Source organism: Alnus glutinosa, chromosome 10 (genome assembly GCF_958979055.1).
Source record: "Alnus glutinosa chromosome 10, dhAlnGlut1.1, whole genome shotgun sequence".
In the NCBI taxonomy this organism is placed as follows: domain Eukaryota; kingdom Viridiplantae; phylum Streptophyta; class Magnoliopsida; order Fagales; family Betulaceae; genus Alnus; species Alnus glutinosa.
The window spans coordinates 15,996,684-16,014,487 of record NC_084895.1 but is presented as its reverse complement, the minus strand read 5'-3'; the positions used below and the strand labels follow the sequence as shown (position 1 = coordinate 16,014,487).

At 34.8% G+C, this 17,804-nt stretch overlaps 1 protein-coding gene and 1 pseudogene across 2 annotated transcripts in view; both read left to right on the top strand.

The window, feature by feature from the left end:
• LOC133878798 (disease resistance protein RGA2-like) overlaps positions 1 to 17,804 on the top strand; it is a 92,859-nt gene that overhangs the window by 23,512 nt on the left and 51,543 nt on the right. The window lies entirely within an intron of this gene.
• LOC133879778 (flavin-containing monooxygenase FMO GS-OX5-like) lies at positions 1,455 to 9,050 on the top strand (annotated as a pseudogene).

Genomic DNA, 17,804 nt, shown 5'->3' with positions numbered 1-17,804 from the left:
ATATCCTATTCATCCATAAAAGACAACCCCATCTAGCTATGTGTTGATTGGTCTTTGGCTCCTACTTTAGATGACAATGTTTCCCATCTTTTGTTCTTGGTCTTTGACCAAGGTTTCAAGGAGAGTTAATCTTAGGGTACGCTCTATTGTTAAATGGGTCGCGTATCATAGTTGTTATGGAAGCATTTTCACTTCTCTTTCTTTCTTCTCGTTTGATAGAATCATTCTTTCTTATCGTTTGATAGAGTAAAGAGTGAGAAAGACCCTCATTGTTTCCTTACTTATTAAAAATTAAACTTTGAGATAAATGTAGCTAGCTTTAATGAAATGTATATTCCTAATATTTTTAGCTGATTAAGATGTAACTATTTTAGCTCTAAAAGCTAAACTTTGGTAAATTACAACTTGCAAGGTCAATATGTCTATGTTTCTAACTGTTACAATATTAGTTTAAATAATTAAGCTTAAGCTTTTGGGATATGTGGTGATTTAACATAGTATCAGATTAAGATTTTGAATGCAAACATTGTCTCTGTCATTCACTCCCAATTTAATTAAATATTCAATGTATTAGGCCTCACTTGTTCACTTGTTGAGGAATAGTTTGAACCCACACGATTGAGAGTACGTTTTTTAAAAATTGAGATCTTAAAGGCCAAACGTTTAACTGTAATTTTAAATCGTGAGCCCAAACGGATCCTAAAGTCTATAATTTCCTTTTAACTTAAGCTTTTCGATAAGTGATTAAGGTATCTAATTAGTTGAAAGAAAAAGTGCTTGGTGATAAAGACATAAAAAATAAAGTTAGTTAATTTATCATTTATATTAAAAGTTTATGCCGATAAGAAAGGATAAATTTATTTTTTAATTTATATTATTTTAACACTTCCACTCTTATACACATGAAATGTTTAAATTGAAAATAATAATAAATTGTAGAGTAAAATTCGAAATAAAAACTTATTTTTTGAATCCTGATACTATAGGTAACATATTTCTAACACCGGTCTTACCAAAAAAGTAAATTATCAATCTTTTAAGCGTGTAAGAAAGGATATAATGTATAGATTGGATTCGTTTTGTGTTCATGAGTCATGTCAAATTAACACCTTTAAATATTACGTGTCGGATTAAGGTCTTGTCCACAAATAGTTGTAAGACTATATATGTTAACCTCAATTTGAAATATTTAATTAAACGAGTGAGACCACGCTCAATTCTAACTCACTAATTTCATATTAGATTCGTATCAAATTTACAAGTCGGATAAAAAATTACAAGCCCTCCTTGTTACAATAACTTCAATGCAACAAATACAATTAGTTTTTTTCCGAACTAAATTGAAGAATTTTTTTCAAGTTCAACCCACTTTTCTCATATCCATTTTGCGCACATGTTATTTGTAGGAAAACTTTCTGTATCGCTGTCTGCCTCTAAACTTATAAAATGGTTCAATGCATATCCAAACCAAACCAACTGTAATTGTTCATAACTTCCGAAACCTTAAAAGTAGTCCAATGTTTGAGCAATCCTTACAAGTAGCAGTGATTCGAGCCGGCATGGCTGGCTTGCTCATCGCCCGTGAGCTCAAAAGAGAAGGTCACCGGGTCATAGTCTTCGAGAAAAGCAATAGGCTTGGTGGCACCTGGGTCATAGACCCACGCGTCGAAACCGACCCGTTGGGTTTAGACCAAGGTCGCGAGATTGTCCATAGCAGCGTGTACCGCTCGCTCAGGGTCAACCTTCCAAGGCGGCTCATGGGCTTCTTGGATTACCCATTTTCGCAGAAAGAGGGTGGGGATCCGAGAGAGTTTCCGGGTCACGAGGAGGTTCTCTGGTACCTTGAAGATTTTGCCCGGGATTCGGGTTGGTTGAGTTGATACGGTTTGGGCACGAAGTGGTCCGGGTTGAGCGAGTCAATGAAGTGAGTCATGAGTGGGTCATTGAGTCGAGGACTCGGGAAAGTGAGTCAGAGGTGGAGGAGGAGGTGTTTGAGGTTGTGGTGGTGTGTAATGGTCACCACACCAAGCCAAGAATTGCCGAGTTTCCAGGTATATTTTTATTTCTACTTTTATTTGCCGTTTTAATATTAATAGCTCATCTTTTTACTAGAATTTGAAAACAAACAAAAACTACAATTTTGAACATTTTTTAAGATGAAGTAGATTTTAGGTATAACTTTGTAAAAAGATATCAAATTATACGCTTGTTGGAGAAATAATCAGCTCTAAAGACACGTGGGCCGAGCTCATCGGGTCGGCCTGGCCAGATCAGATCTACGTAAAAGACCATTCGTTATCTCCAAAAAGACACATATCCCAAATATATCAAGATAAGACTTTAATCAAATATGGGATGATAAGGTACCTAATAGTATGGCATCAGCTGAAGAGGTAGTGTCCTATCCAGTTTGGACTCTACTACCCAATTCAAATTCTATGAAGGTAAGATTAAAGACTATGTGATCTAAGACTTAGACTCCTAATCAAATTATGCTCCAAGTATTTTAGCAGTTTTATAACTGTGAGCCTATAAATAAGACCACTACACCAGGTATTTTTCACAGACAGATTCTCTAAGCTCTGAGATTATTGATACTATCCAGAAAATAAATAGTTTGAACTGACTTAGGCATCGGAGTGGGGGTATGGTCGGCACCCCCATGAGTCGACGAGCCGTTTATTATTTTGCAGATTATGAGGAGAGCGAATATCAAGGAAGACAACGAATCACAAGGTAACACGTCACCGTACCGGAAACTGTACCAACAACGCTCTTTTGAGATAAAGAGTATTGAATTAGCAAACGTTTCAAACTTGGATATTCACGTTTTCAATTCCAAACGTTTCATTTAAAGGTACTTCGTTAGGATTTGCTGTTAAATCTTGTCAAAATTTTCAAAATATTCATGAGTGTTTTTTTTTTTTTTTTTTTTTTTTTTTTTTTTTTTAAAAAAAAAATTTTCAAAAATTTAGGCATGGGTATTTTTACAAATTTTGTTAAATTTTGACCAACACATAAATCCTAGCATTTTTTTTTTCTAAAAAAAAGAAGAAGATATTTTAAGTATTCCGTTATAATTTAACAGCAAATTTAACGGAGTATCCTTAAGTAAGATGTTCAGAAACATGAATATTTCAATTTGAGACTTTTGCTAATTTAGTACTTTTATATCAAAACAGCGTATCCTGCGTGATTCAAGTTATCCCAATTTGTAAGCTCAATAGTATTGAATATGTGGAGGTCTTAAATCTAATGGTAGATAGTGAATGAAATATTGATATTACGAGAAATTATTGAAAAATCTTGTAACTTTGTAAAAGAGTTGCACCACGTGTATTTGAAGTTTGAACTTAAATATTTACCCCGAGAATTGAGAAACATTTTGTGGCATGGATTAACACGTGTCTCAAAAACTCTCTCCATCCTTCTACACATTTCAACCATGGTGAATAGATCTGAACTAGCAAGATGGTTCCCTGTTGACATTCTCTCATAAGCCTAACACTCCTCTCCTTTCCTTTATAAATGGAGTTTCTGTAAAAGATTTTTGCCTACTCTTCTCTCATCTGCTCTCTCTCCCCATTTCTTCTCTCTCGTGGAACATTAGCTGGATTTTCGTGGGTTTCATTTATTTGATGGGTTTGGTTGAATCTCTATATCTAGAAAGAAGAATTTCTTGGGTCCTTGTGTTAGTTTCGGTTGTGTTTAATTTTTTTTTTTAGGGAATTTTAGTTAGAACAATTGTATTTGATGATTTTTTTTGAGATGCCCACTTCCTGGTTTAACAGGATTATGAACAAAAGTCTAGAAAACCAAAACTGGGACGTCGGATTACTTGAGAAATGTTATGCTGATCGAGTTTTGATAGACCCATTTAGTCATACCCATGGAATTTATGGTTAGATTAACCCATTCAATGTTTTCCCTCTCTCTGTTCTGAGTTTTGATTATTGTTGTAAAGATGATTATATAAATGAATGTGGCTATGGAATGGGACTTAATATGAGAGTCTATTTGATTTTAATTTTTTACTAATGGGATCCTGAGTTTGTTCAAGGGAAATTTATGCGTATTCTTACGTGTTTGACTTTTATTTTTGAGATTTGCCAATCCACCCTTATATGTGTATAGATGTACTGATTTTGAAAAGAATATAAAATATATATACTTGCGGTATGAATCAGTGGGACATGATGATTTATTAACATGTGTTGAACCTCCTAGAGTTAGAACCTTTCACTGCATGTCTCTAATATTAGGTAGAATGTTGATGGGCTGAATTGCTTTGAAATATTAGTATGGGCCGTAACTTAGTGTTTTGAGTAAGATGATGTGATTGTATCCATTTGTTAGTACTAGCTAGAATTATTGGTAACTATTTCTAAAAATTAATTTATTTGAGCTTTTATACTTCAAATACTATCATTGAACAGTGCAATGTGTTTCTTTTGGTGATCTTTTTAATTATTTGGAACCTAATAATAATTAAAAATTATATGCTCCATGTACCTTTCACCTGGAAAGACCACCTTAATGACATCTTATAGGGTAATATTTAACTTTGCCCATGTTGTGTAAAGAATAATCTAGGGATCATAACTACTCTCTCTAGTCTTTTTAAGTTAAAAGACACCATAAATAAAATTCTTATAAACAATAATTTTGCACTACAAGTGACTCAAAAAGATTATTCAGTTTAAATAATTTGTATTACTATTGTTGTGTTGTGTTTACTTTTTGAGTTGTCAAACTCACCCATTTTTCTTTTCAGATGGTTCTGTTCATTGACGTCCTCTTAACTGGAATACCCATTGTGGTTGCAACGTTTGACGATCCAGAGTTTTGGCCAATTAATGAGGACAAATGGGCATATGTATGCTTTGAAAAATAGTATTAAATAGTCATGAGTCTTTTGATTTTGTATAGTATATAGTAAACACTGTGTGATAAATTATAGAAGTTTGATACCACCACAATCACACCCTTGTTTTGGGAAATAAGGGAAACGTGATCTTGAGCTTATAAAGATCAAAGTAAAAAAAAATAAAACATCCACACAGATCCATGAAATAACACAAAGTAGAAATTTAAAATCTCTAATATATATTCTTTTGAGTAATGCTACACATCATCCCCTTGTCCTCCTTTTGTCTTCCCAAATTTGATGTGGCTCGTAAAATCACCATTGAATTTATGATAGATCATTATTGAATTTTGATCCAATGATGATTTTAAAAGTCACATCAATTTTGGGAGGATAAAAGGTGGACAAGAGGATGATGTGTAGCATTACTCTATTCTTTTTAATAAAATTTTGTAGTTAGTACAATCATATGCCAAGGGTTAATAAAAAGAAATACTGTACAATAATAGAACAAATGTTGGTCCGATTTATGAAGATCTATTGTGTTGGGGAGGTCATCGACATCCCACTTTTATAATTCGGCCACAGTGTTTACTATAAACTATACAAAATCAAAAGATCTCTGACTATTTAAATACTATTATTTAAAGCAGACATATGCCTATTTATTCTCATTAATGAGCCAAAACTTTGGTTCGTCAAACGTTGCCACCACACTACTATTGGACGAAGATATCAAATTGGTAAACTTAGAAAGTATAGGTATCAATTTTTGTCAATGATAAAAAAAAAATAATAATAAAAATAAAATAAAAAAGAATCAATTTTGTCACTTTTTAAAACCCAAGTACCTTTTTGATAAAGAGCAAAACCACCGGTATCAATTGTGCATTTAACCCAAAAGAAAATGTAGTGCTCACTCAGCCTCAAAGATCTCCCTTTGTCCAAACCTAATATCTCTATTTGCGATTCTCAATTTCTCATGGTATATAAGTACCTTGCGGTAAAATTACTTTGTTCACTTTACATAGAGAGAGGCATAAGCAATATCTCCATGGTAAAATTACTTTGCTCACTTTTCAGTTGCATAAGCCTTTTTTGTATTATGTTACAGGCATGGATATTTGGCCAGGAGTACAAGTACACAGTCACTACTATCGAACTCCTGAATCATTTCAGAATCAAGTATGTAAATGTTAGTGCTTTTTTTTCTTTTCATCATCACAAGTTCCCTTACTTCTAAAACATGAATTAGCTTACTTATGTATTATTCTATGCCGACGTGTTAACCATTTTGTCTAGAAACACAGTCTGTACTATAATAGCAATATTTAAATTCTAGTGATAATGCAATGGATGCCATTAAGCCAAAAAAATAAAGGCGTTTGGAAGAACTATTTTACACAACAGGGTTGATGCATAGTTTTGGACCTGTTCATCATTTTTAAAGACATCTGTGTGTGTCAACTGATGCATGCTACGGTGTCTCAATAAATTGTGCTGCAAATATGTCAATAGCCATCTTTTCTGGAGAGCTTATCTGTAGAAATAGTGTCTGGAGTAGATGAAAGACTTGTTTCTGCCACGTGGTATTGCAGATTTTGACAAGGCAAGAGAGAGGATATGACAAAGTCTTCACTAATTTTTTTCAAAACTACTCTTACATCGTGTTCCATGCTTGCATACAATTGGAAAGGATGTAGTCGTGCATAGGGATTCGTGAACTTTTAGTAATCTCTATAGCTGTATACAATTGGAAAGGATGCACCTATTGAATTTCTAAACACTCTATCCTATTGAACTTTTAGTTATCGAGGGATAGATCTTTATAGCCACCGGGACTCTCATATAGATCTTGCATATACCCATGTCTTGACATGTCTAGACATTGGAGCCTATTACATTCTGAAGTGGCCATTTAAAATAGCTTTTCATGATATATTTCTTAACATTTGCTTCAGTTCTTCCATACCAGTAGGTACTCCTCTAGGAATTGACCTTGCAGTTTCATGGCTTCACTATAATACTAACTTTACCTAAAATGCTGATTTAAGAATTGTTAAAATATTAATTAAGTGGTTAAGTTTATCATTTCTCATGAGCTTAAGCTTTTGGGACAAGTATTGATTTAATATGGTATCTGAGTAAAGATCCTGATTCGAACCTTTAACTCCACAATTCATCCCATTTCAGTTAAATATTCTACGTGTTTGGCCTCATTTGTGAGGGGGAGAGTTAAAGTATTAATTAAGTAATTGAATTCATCATTTTTTATCTGCTTAACCTTTTAGAATACTTGGTGATTTGAAATTAATCATTAGATGTTTTGAAACAGAAAAAAGGGAAAAAAGAAAAAAGCGTAAGATGTAACCTTATTTCTGAAGTAGGTGAAATTCATTTTGTCTACTTTTTTATGGTTGCATACTGCAAAATCACATGAGTGGCTCCTTGCATCTAAATTTAATTTCATTCCTATAATGGCAACGCTTGTTTCATTAAGTCTCTTAAGAGTTGCTATGCAATCATGTTTGACAGATTGTGGTGCTAGTTGAAAATGGACCTAGTGCACACGACATCTTGAGAGAAATCTCCTCTGTTGCAAAAGAAGTTCATCAAGCCCTGCGTGCCTCAGATGTGCATTTTAAAAAGTTGGAAAATCACAACAATATCTGGCAGCATTCAGTGGTTTTGTGTTCTTTCTACTAGAAAATGCTATTTCCTTTGATGTCAAAAACTTTAAAATTGATAAGCTGCACTTCTAATGGGTAGTAACTTCTGCAGATAAAATGTGCTGATGAAGATGGTAAAGTAGTATTTCAAGATGGATCATTTGTGTATGCAGATGTCATCATCCATTGTACCGAGTATTGCCATGAATGTGATTTCATAGTCTCTGCTTTATTTTCTTTATCTTATTTGATCAATTAACAACTTTTGTTTTCACATCCCTGAGCTATTATTTCTAAAGTTTGGAACCTCGCTTTTTTTGTTGAATATTATTCTCCTCCTGCAGATTCAAGTATCATTTCCCCTTTTTAAGAACAAATGGAATAGTGAGCGTGGATGACAACTGTGTTGGACCTCTGTATAAACATGTTTTTCCACCATGCTTAGCTCCTTGGCTTTCTTTTGTAGGACTACCTTATAGGGTATGCTATTATATATATATATATATATATATATATATATATATATATTACGAAGTTGATGAATTCTAGAAAAAACATAAATGGTTCTTGAAGCAATGTGTTGTTTGGAAGATTTACTAAACGCATGGATTTCCCTTCTTTTAACTAAGAGAAATATTATTTAGTTAACTGATATATTACTACCATATGACTGAAATGATATGACAATAAAAATTAGCCCTTGATTTTTCTTTTTTACAAACTCTCATTGATTTAAAGGTTGATTTTTACTATCATGTCATTTCAGTTGTATGACAGTTGTAGAATAGTCTACTAAATAGCATTATTCGTAAATTAATTGCTCATTTTTTTTTTATAAAACTTTTTTCTTGTAAAGAAGTGGTTTATATAGTATTCGTTTGATCGCATAGAAACGATGAGATGAATGTCAATGTTTTCTTTTGGCACTCCAAGTTATCTATTCTTGCAACTTCATAGCCATCAAAGAAATGATTTCTTTTATCTTCTTTAGATGATGATATCCAATTTTAATTGTACGTGCTCTTATAGTATACCTTACAACTCTCTTTTGGTATCTCCAATACTTCTTACTAATGTACTTGTTTGGTTGATTACGATAATTCATTTGTAATTAGGGTTCTACCAGTTTAATAATTGAGTTACAGTCCTGTTGGTTAGCAAAAGTTTTGTCTGGCAAGGTGGCACTGCCAAGTGAAGAAGAGATGGCATCATCTGTTGAAGAACTCTACAAGCATATGAAGGAAAGTGGATTGCCTAAGCACCACACTCATCAGCTTCAGCAAAACAAGGTTTTAAGGTCTCATATTCAATAATCTTTCTTTCATTTCAGACGTTGCTTATTGACTTTATCTCTTTGGTCTCAGTTTGAATACGAAAATTGGCTAGTCACTCAATTGGGATTACCACCCCTAGAGCAGTGGAGAGAAAATATGTATTTCTATGCGTTGCAGAAGATTACTTCACATGATGATGATGATGAATATCGGGACACCTGGGATATCATAAGTGGATAGGAGTGTATAAGCGAGACGGTTATTAATCGCTAATAATCGCCAACAACCACTAACCAGATAATCGGGAAACTAGAAATAACTGCAATCGGATAACCGGGAGCCCCGGTTGCGGTTACCGGTTATAGGGATTTAGAAAATCGGTTGATAACCGAGTAACCGGTAACTGGTTTATATATATATATATATATTCCAGCCAAGGCCTAAATTGAATTTCCACTTGAACCTCTAATAAATTATGCCTACTGCTATTGTTTATAATATTACTGGGTTTATTCCGATGTATTAGATTGTTACTACATAATGTGTTGAAGGAAATGGTAATGTGTAGGAAATTCAAATATTACAATAATAATGTGCCTAAACAACCTCTCTTAGCACATTGGAATTCAATTCAGAATTCTTACAATAATACAGCCTAGAAGCCCATTTAAATAGGCTTCAGAAATCCTAATTCTACCCAAATTTGGATTTCTCTAGGCAACGTTCAGACCTGGCTTCTGGCATCCGGACTCTACATCTGCGTCTTCATAAAATACTGAAGCGCGTCCGGACTGGCAACCCTAGTGTCCAGACGATTGCATAAAATAGTTCCTCCATCCGTAGTCATCTAATGAGTGTCCGAACTCTCTGCAAATGGGATGCTCTTTGTTGTTTGTGTCCGCTGACCCGTTCCGACTTCTTCCGGACTCTGGGTTTCTGAGCTAGGCGTCCAGACTCTGGCATCTGGGCGTCAGGACGGGTTGTAGGGAAAATCGACTTTTTGAGTTGTAAAGTCTCCAGATATATTTCCTTCAATAGGAACTTGCCTTCTTAGGGATATTCTGTGCAGATTCATGCGTTGATCGGTCCTTTCCATAGTGGAATTAATATTTTGCAATAATCTTCAAGAAGTCCTCTACAAATACGGTGTCCCTGTTATGCAAGTCCCGGTTATGGAAGTCCCTGTTATGGACGCGTTTTTATTGAACATAATGTAGCCAATTAAAATAAACCAACAAGAGATGAATTACAGCATTGTGTTTCTATACAATATGTATCTAGCAATTGCATGAGAATTATAACTCTATAACATTACACGTATAGAACTCTAAGATAAACATTATTTTAGACTTATAGTTGGATCAGTATTATCACGTAAATGAGTTTGAGGACTTCAATTGATAAGTTTATCTTTATCTTTATCTTTATCTCTAACAGACCCCCTCATGCTAGGGGAAGGGGGAATCACTGAAAGCTTGTCACGTAACATACCAAAAATGGCTGATGTTCGGCCTTTTGTAAAGGCATCGGCGAGTTGATCATGCGTGGAGAGAAACTTGACAAGAATATTTGAGTTCACTGCTTTTTCACGAATAAACTAATAATCAACATCGATACTTAGTACGAGCATGATAAACTAGATTCGAAGCAAGAGCTAGAGCACCAATATTGTCACACCGTTACGTAGGAGGAGATAGTAGTGGAATCCGAAGCTCTTTGAGCAACATACAAAGCCAATAAACCTCAGTAGTAGCAATGGCCATAGCTCGATACTCAGCCTCCATACTTGAACGAGCAACAACTGATTGCTTCTTGGCACACCACTACACAAGACATGGACCAAGAAAAATACCGAAACCCGTAGTAGACCAACGAGTATCTAGATCGCTGGCCCAATTTGAATCATAGAATGCCTCTAAGGAAAGAGAGCCCTTGTGGTAGAGTAAGCCATGATCAATACTCCCTTTTAGATATCGAAGCTGTTTGGTAAGTTGTGGAAATGGGATGTTTTATTTGAATAGTAGTAATAAATGATTGATGTGATATAGAATTTGAGAATGTTTTATAGAAAAGTGAAAAAGTTTTGTTTTGTAGTGAGTTTTTTTTATTTGAATAGTAATAAAAAATTATTGATGTGATGTAAAAAGTGTAAAAAAGTTGGAATGTTTTTGATTTGATTTTTTTGGGAGAAGTGAAATGGGAATTGAAATTGTTTGGATTGGTTACCAAACAAGCTCATCGTAAAACTCGCTTAGTCGCTATCCAATGAACATTTGTTGGTGAGTGCATAAACTGGCAAAGTTGATTAATCGAGTAAGAGATGTCTGGTCGAATGAGGGTGCAATATTGCAAGGCACCATAACTTGACAATAAATGGCCGTGTCAGACTCGAAGAGGGGATCACCATCTAAGACTGAGAGTTTCAAACCAAACACCGTAGGAGCAGAATATGGTTTGGCACCTATCATAGTCGAATTGTGTAGTAAGTCCATGATGTACTTGGGCTGTCGAATATGTAACCCAGTGGAGTCCCAAAGTGGTTGCATCCCCAAAAAGAACCCAAGATCATCGAGATCCTTCATTGCAAAAACTGCTTGCAATTGTTTAATAACTACAAAGATAGCCTCCTTGTTGGTCCCTGTAATCAAAATGTCATCGACATATACTAAGACATACAAGGTTGCATTAGTAGTATGGTAGATAAAAAGGGATATGTCCACCTTAGAGGACTGAAAACTAATTTCAAACAGTACTTGAGAAAGATGGTTAAACCAGGCATGAGGTTCTTGTTTAAGGCCATAGATAGCCTTATGTAAATGGCAAACATAATCAGGATGTGAAGCATCCACAAAGCCTTTGGGTTGTTTCATAAAAATAGCTTCAGCCAGGTATCCATGTAGAAATGCATTTGAAACATCTGACTGACGAATACACCAATCAAAGTGAACAACCAATGTGAGTACCACGCGAATTGTTGATTGCTTGGTGACAGGACTAAATGTCTCATGAAAATCAATCCCACTTTTCTGATAAAATCCCTTAGCCACAAGTCTTGCTTTAAAACGCTCTATCGAACCATCTTGTTGACGCTTGATCTTATACACCCACTTATTGCGAACAATATGTTGATGAAGAGGTTGTGGGCATAAAGACCATGTATCATTGGCGAGGAGGGCACCAAACTCAAGCCCCATTGCAGCACGCCATTCTGGTTTCAACACTTCTTTGGTGTAGTAGCTCGATTCAACAGATTGGAGAATACTGGTCAAGGCTATAAGCGGGTGTTTGGTGGAGTATAAAGCCGTGTAGTCAGGAAAGGACTTTGGTTTGAGACTCTCGAATTTTAGCTCTAGTGACTATTAGATGTGAGTTAAGAGAACTTATGGGTATCAAGGTAGGACTAGCTGGATTTGACTGGGCAGGAAATGTATCATGCATGTTAGGTAAGCACTCGACAGGAAGAGAGGAACACGAGGCATGACTGGGATGGGCAGGGGCGTCAGGTGTAGTTGGATTGGCAAGTGCAGTGGGCAAGAGAAGGGGATCAATGGTATTGTCATTGACTGACCTAGTTGACACTAAAGGGATGGTACATAATGCAGGGATGACCGTGGGTGAGACATGTGATGAAGGAAAAATTTCAATAAAAGGAACAATAGGAGAAATACCTGTTGCACTTACTGGAATGGGCGAAGAGGCAGTGACCTCCACCTTGGCTGGAAAGCTCGTTTCATTAAACACGACATGCCGAGTAATAAAGATTTTTCTAGTGAATGGATCAAAGCATCGGTAGCCCTTGTAGTGGGAGCCATATCCTAAGAAAATGCATCACTTGCTTTTAAACATAAGTTTATGAGAGTTTTAAGGCCTTAATAAAGGATAACAAGCGCACCCAAAAATTCTAAGATTAGCATAGTCAGGTGGTTGTTTAAATAAAATAAAGAAAGGCGAATCATTTTGAACCAAAGGAGTAGGGAGCCAATTAATTAAAAATATGGCAGTGAGAAAAGATTCAACCCAAAATTCTTTGGACAAGTCAGATTGGGCTAGCATGGCAAGACCCATCTCCACAACATGGCGATGTTTCCTTTCAGCTAGGCCATTTTGTTGAGCCGTGTAAGGACAACTAATACGATGGGTAATGCCATTTGATTCAAGAAGAGTTTTAAATTGGTTAGAGAGAAATTCATCACCACCATCAGATTGCAATTATTTAATGGTGGATGAAAATAGATTTTCCATTAATGCTTTAAATTTCATAAATGAGATAAATACATCAGCTTTGGTTTTGAATGGATACAACCAAGAAAATCTAGAATAGTCATCTATAAAAATGACATAATACTTGTAACCTTCTAAGGATGGAATAGGGGAACTCCAAACATCAGTATGGATTAACCAAAGTGGAGTCAACGAGATCCTTGAAGATAAAGGACATGGAAGTTGTTTGCTCTTACTAAGTTGGCAAGGCTCACAAAATTCCTTATTATGTACGGAGCCTAAAACAGGAAGAGAATGCTGACTAAGGACTGCATGGACAACTGTAGAGGAGATGGGGTAGAGGCCACCATCACTCTTGCCTTCCAACAGGGTTAGACCCGTTTGTTTGTCCTTGATGAAATAATGAGAGTTAATTAAGATAAAAAAAAAAAATTAAAAAAAAATAAAAAATAAAAAATAAAAGAAGAAGAAGAAGAAGAAAAAAGCAGTTATTATCTTTACAAAACTGATTGATGGATTAAAGTTTAGCAATGGCAACTGGACAATGCAAAACTTGAGATAAATGTAATGTAGCTGTGGGGGTTTGAAGGGAAAGAGAGCCAATGTTGTCAATTTGCAAACCTGAGCCATCACCCACAGTAATGGTGTCAGACCCATCATATGGTTCAGCAAGCTAGAGTTGCTCAAAATCTGGAGTCACATGGTGATTTGCTGCATTGTCAGCAAACTATGGAGCATCTTCAGGCTAAGTTGTAGATTGGGTAGCCATTGCCGCCAATTGTGCTGAGGGGTGACACCCTTGGTAGGCGTAGTCCATGTGATGAAAGCAATCTAGTGCTTAGTGACTAGGCTTTCCACATATTTGGCAGGGAGGTCGAGACAGAGGGCTAGTAAAATGTGTTGATTGTGAGTTACCTCGTGGCAGGGGTGGCACAACTGAGATGGGCTTCTTTAAGTAGGAGTTACGGGATGGGGGGTGCTGTTTCTTGTTGGCAGTTGGAGCCCTAGATCTGTCCGTAGGTTTGGATGAGAAGAAGGCTACTGACTGGTCAAGCAGAATTTGTTGTTGTTGAGTGGTCTACAAGTGCTCAAAAGACAACAATTCTGCATGGAATTCAGCAAACGAAAGAGCAGTGGTCCGTGATGCACATGAAAAGTTGAGCACAAAAGGATTGTAGGATGGATGGAGTCCATTCAGTATGTAGGTGATGAACTCCTCGTCATCCACAAGTTTCCTAACTCCTGCAAGTTCATTGATAAGACACTGAGCTAAATCAACAAATGCAGTACAAGTTTAATTCCCTTGTTGGAGCGTTTGCAATTGACGTTTGATTTGGGCAAAGCGAGGCCTCGAAAGAGAGGCAAACCAGATTGCAAGAAATCTCCATACTTCATGAGAAGTACAAAGGCCATAGATGGTGGATAGCACAGTCTCAGTGAGTGTGGCATTAATCCAACATAGAATGGACTGATCCTTCTTAACCCAAAGGGAATAAGCTGGATTTGGAACTTGCTCATCCTTGTCGGCTGAGGCAGGGACTTGAATTGGTGGGCACGGTTCTGTACCATCAATGGTACCCAACAATTCATTGTCCTTAAGAACATGCTCAATTTGCATTAACCACCTGATGTAGTTGCCATTGTCTAGTTTGATAGAAACTATATGAGAAACATTTGGGAATGTGTAGGAAGCAGCAAACATGTTTGAGGAAGAAGCCATAGGATTGATTAAGCGTGAGCTTTTAGTATAGCTCTGATACCATGAAAGATTATGTAAGTGCATTAGGCTTGAATACGTAATTAGCACGTATGATATTCAATATATAGAGATGAATTACAGCATTGTATTTCTATACAATATGTATCTAGCAATTGCATGAGAACTATAACTCTATAACATTACATGTATAGAACTCTTAGACGATAAACATTATCTTAGACTTATAGTTGGATCAGTATTATCACGTAAATGAGTTGATGAGGACTTTAGTTGATAAGTTTATCTTTATCTTCATCTTTATCTCTAACAGTACATACTATAACAAAAGTTGCTTCTTTTGTTGCAAACTTTTTGGAGAGGGATTTTGAAAATTCACTTTTTCATCTCGCATGTTGTGATCATTCTTCAGAAAGTCTCTTCCTTTCTCAAATCAGACAGGAAGAGAAGAGAGATCAGAGGTAGAGAGAGAGAAAGAGAGAGATAGCTCTTTTTGCTATTTTTTTTCGAATGCTGAGAGATAGCTCTTTTTGCTATTTTTTTTCTTCAAATGTTGGATAGAACCATTGCTTAGCACGATTCTTCTCTTCCTTGCTAAACTATACACCGAAAGAAGACATAGATCACTGGTGAAATGGGTTTTGGGAAAATGGCTTTGACTCTGACGTTGGAGTTGAAGTTGGCCCCCCTTCATCGAAAATTCTAGCTCCGCCCTTGGCCATGACAACCTCGACTCAAGGTCATTATAAATTATGACTTATTTTTTTAAAAATTAAATAAATAAAAATAAGTAAATATAAACAATTAAATATTTAATTATTTAATCGTGATGGGACCAACAAGGCAACAAAACATGAAAACCTTGAAAATTTGTGATTGACTATTCTATGTGATAAAGTGGAAGTCTTGATATTTTGATACTACTTTTGTAGACACCATTTGCCAACTAATGATAATTTGATGAAAAATTATTGGCATACAATTTTTGTACTATTTTCATATAATTTTTGTACAACTCTAATAAAATTGTGCAAGAAACATTATTATAACTTGATGCAACTTTTGTGATGAATAACGTTTGTGGTGTGTGTTGGTTGATCAATTGTTCAACAAACACCATTCTTGACTGAACTTTTTTTCTCCACGTAGAATTTTTTAACAGACACCATTCTTGATTACGTGTTGTAATCACCGATTAAAAAATAATACCAAACGTCCGTAGAGCATCGATGAATTTACTGCAATAAATTATTCGTCAGAAATTGTGCAACAATTTAGACAGTTGGATGCTTGACTTGGATTTGTGCAGATATTTTTTTTTCTTTATTATAAAAAACCAAAAAGAAAAAAGAAAAAGAAAGGGTGGAGATCAAAATGATTAGGAAACGGTGCCGTTGTTGTTGGCCAAAAGAGGGAGAAGTTTGTTTGAATTTGCAATTTGGGGTTGAAGTCAGGTGGTGGTTGGCAATTTTCTAAACTTAATTGGCCATTTCCAAGTTGGAGAAAAGTCCGATATTATTGTGGAAAAGGAATTTCAAAACGTACATTAATAAATAAAGAATGTGTTATGGCTCTTGCATATTACCAAAAGGTGATCGAGAGATGGATTGATGCCACACCTAAATTAAATAATTAAAAGTAATACTAACTTTAAATAGATAATTAAAAACTTGTTGCTAATTAATCAGATGGTGTTGCCCAGCTGCTTCACCTTCACGTGGTTGTTGTTGAACGAAAGACTCGAAAGAGGGAGAAGTTTGTTTGAATTAATTGCAATTTGGGGTTCAAGTGATTTAGGCCAACTCTTGTTTTCAATAATTAAAGCCATTATTCATCTAAAATATAATTCATAGCAGTCAAATTAGTCAATGGAGAGATTAAAAAAATCTCTTTTATGTGTACAAGTCTCTTTGATATGTTTTTTTTTTTCCTTAAAATTACTATCGGTTCAGATTGTCACCGGAGATTAAAAGCTCTTTTAAAATTGCCATCTACTTGAAATTCTCTTATCTTGATGTGAAATTAAGAGAATTAACTATTGCTTCAGATTGCCAAAAACTCTTTAAAATTACTATTGCTTCATATTGCCAACTACCAAAAATTCACTTCAAATTGCCAATTGTTTCTAGTTCTCATATCTTTGTTTTTTATTTTTTATTTTTTATTTTAATTATTAGTTTTTTATTATAGTAAGAAATAATCAAATGTCACTGTAAACAACTAGCTGGCACACATTGTACGAGTCACCAATTATGCGCAATGGGCCAGTGTGCTATCATATCAAGTGAGGTACCGTGTCACGTGTTGCCATAATTTTGCGGTTTCTTTTTTTAAAAAAAAAAAATTAAGAAAAAAGAGGAGGAAAGTCGTAGAAAAAAGTCTTAGGAACTTATTAGGAAGACGAGGAGCATCAATCATGTTGATTCCAACACCCAGCTAACAAATAAAAGATTGTCTGATATGTCTCATTCAAGTGTTAATTGCAGCAATAAAGTGAAAAACTCTATCCCAAAATTACTGAATCCTTAAAAGGACTAAAAAATATTATATTTAAGATTTTTTAAAATAGATTAAAAAAAATCACATCATAAGACCAAAAAAATAAAAAATTAAAAATTAAAAATTAAAAATTAACGAACAAGTCCTAAAACAAAACTTTTTAGAATTGTTATTAATTTTTTTATATTAAATCAGAACATTCCTTCAAACTAAAAACCAAATTCAATTTAAAAAAAAAAAAAAACACCCTCAATTTTTCAGTACCATTTATATAAAAACTCAAAAGTCATAATTAAATAAATAAAAATGATAAATGTCAAAGTAAACGCACGATTTTAAATTCACTTTCTCACTTTTTAATTTTGAAAATTAGATGTTTAAGTTTTTGATTATTCTCAATAAATCACTCTATGAGTTTACCGTCCGAATTTACTGTAAACCATTAGTGCCATGTCAATATTTTTACTTAAAATAATTTTTTTGTCATTTTATTAAAAATTAAAATATAAAAAATAATTTTATATAAAACTAAAAAGTCATAGTTTAAATTGAGAAAA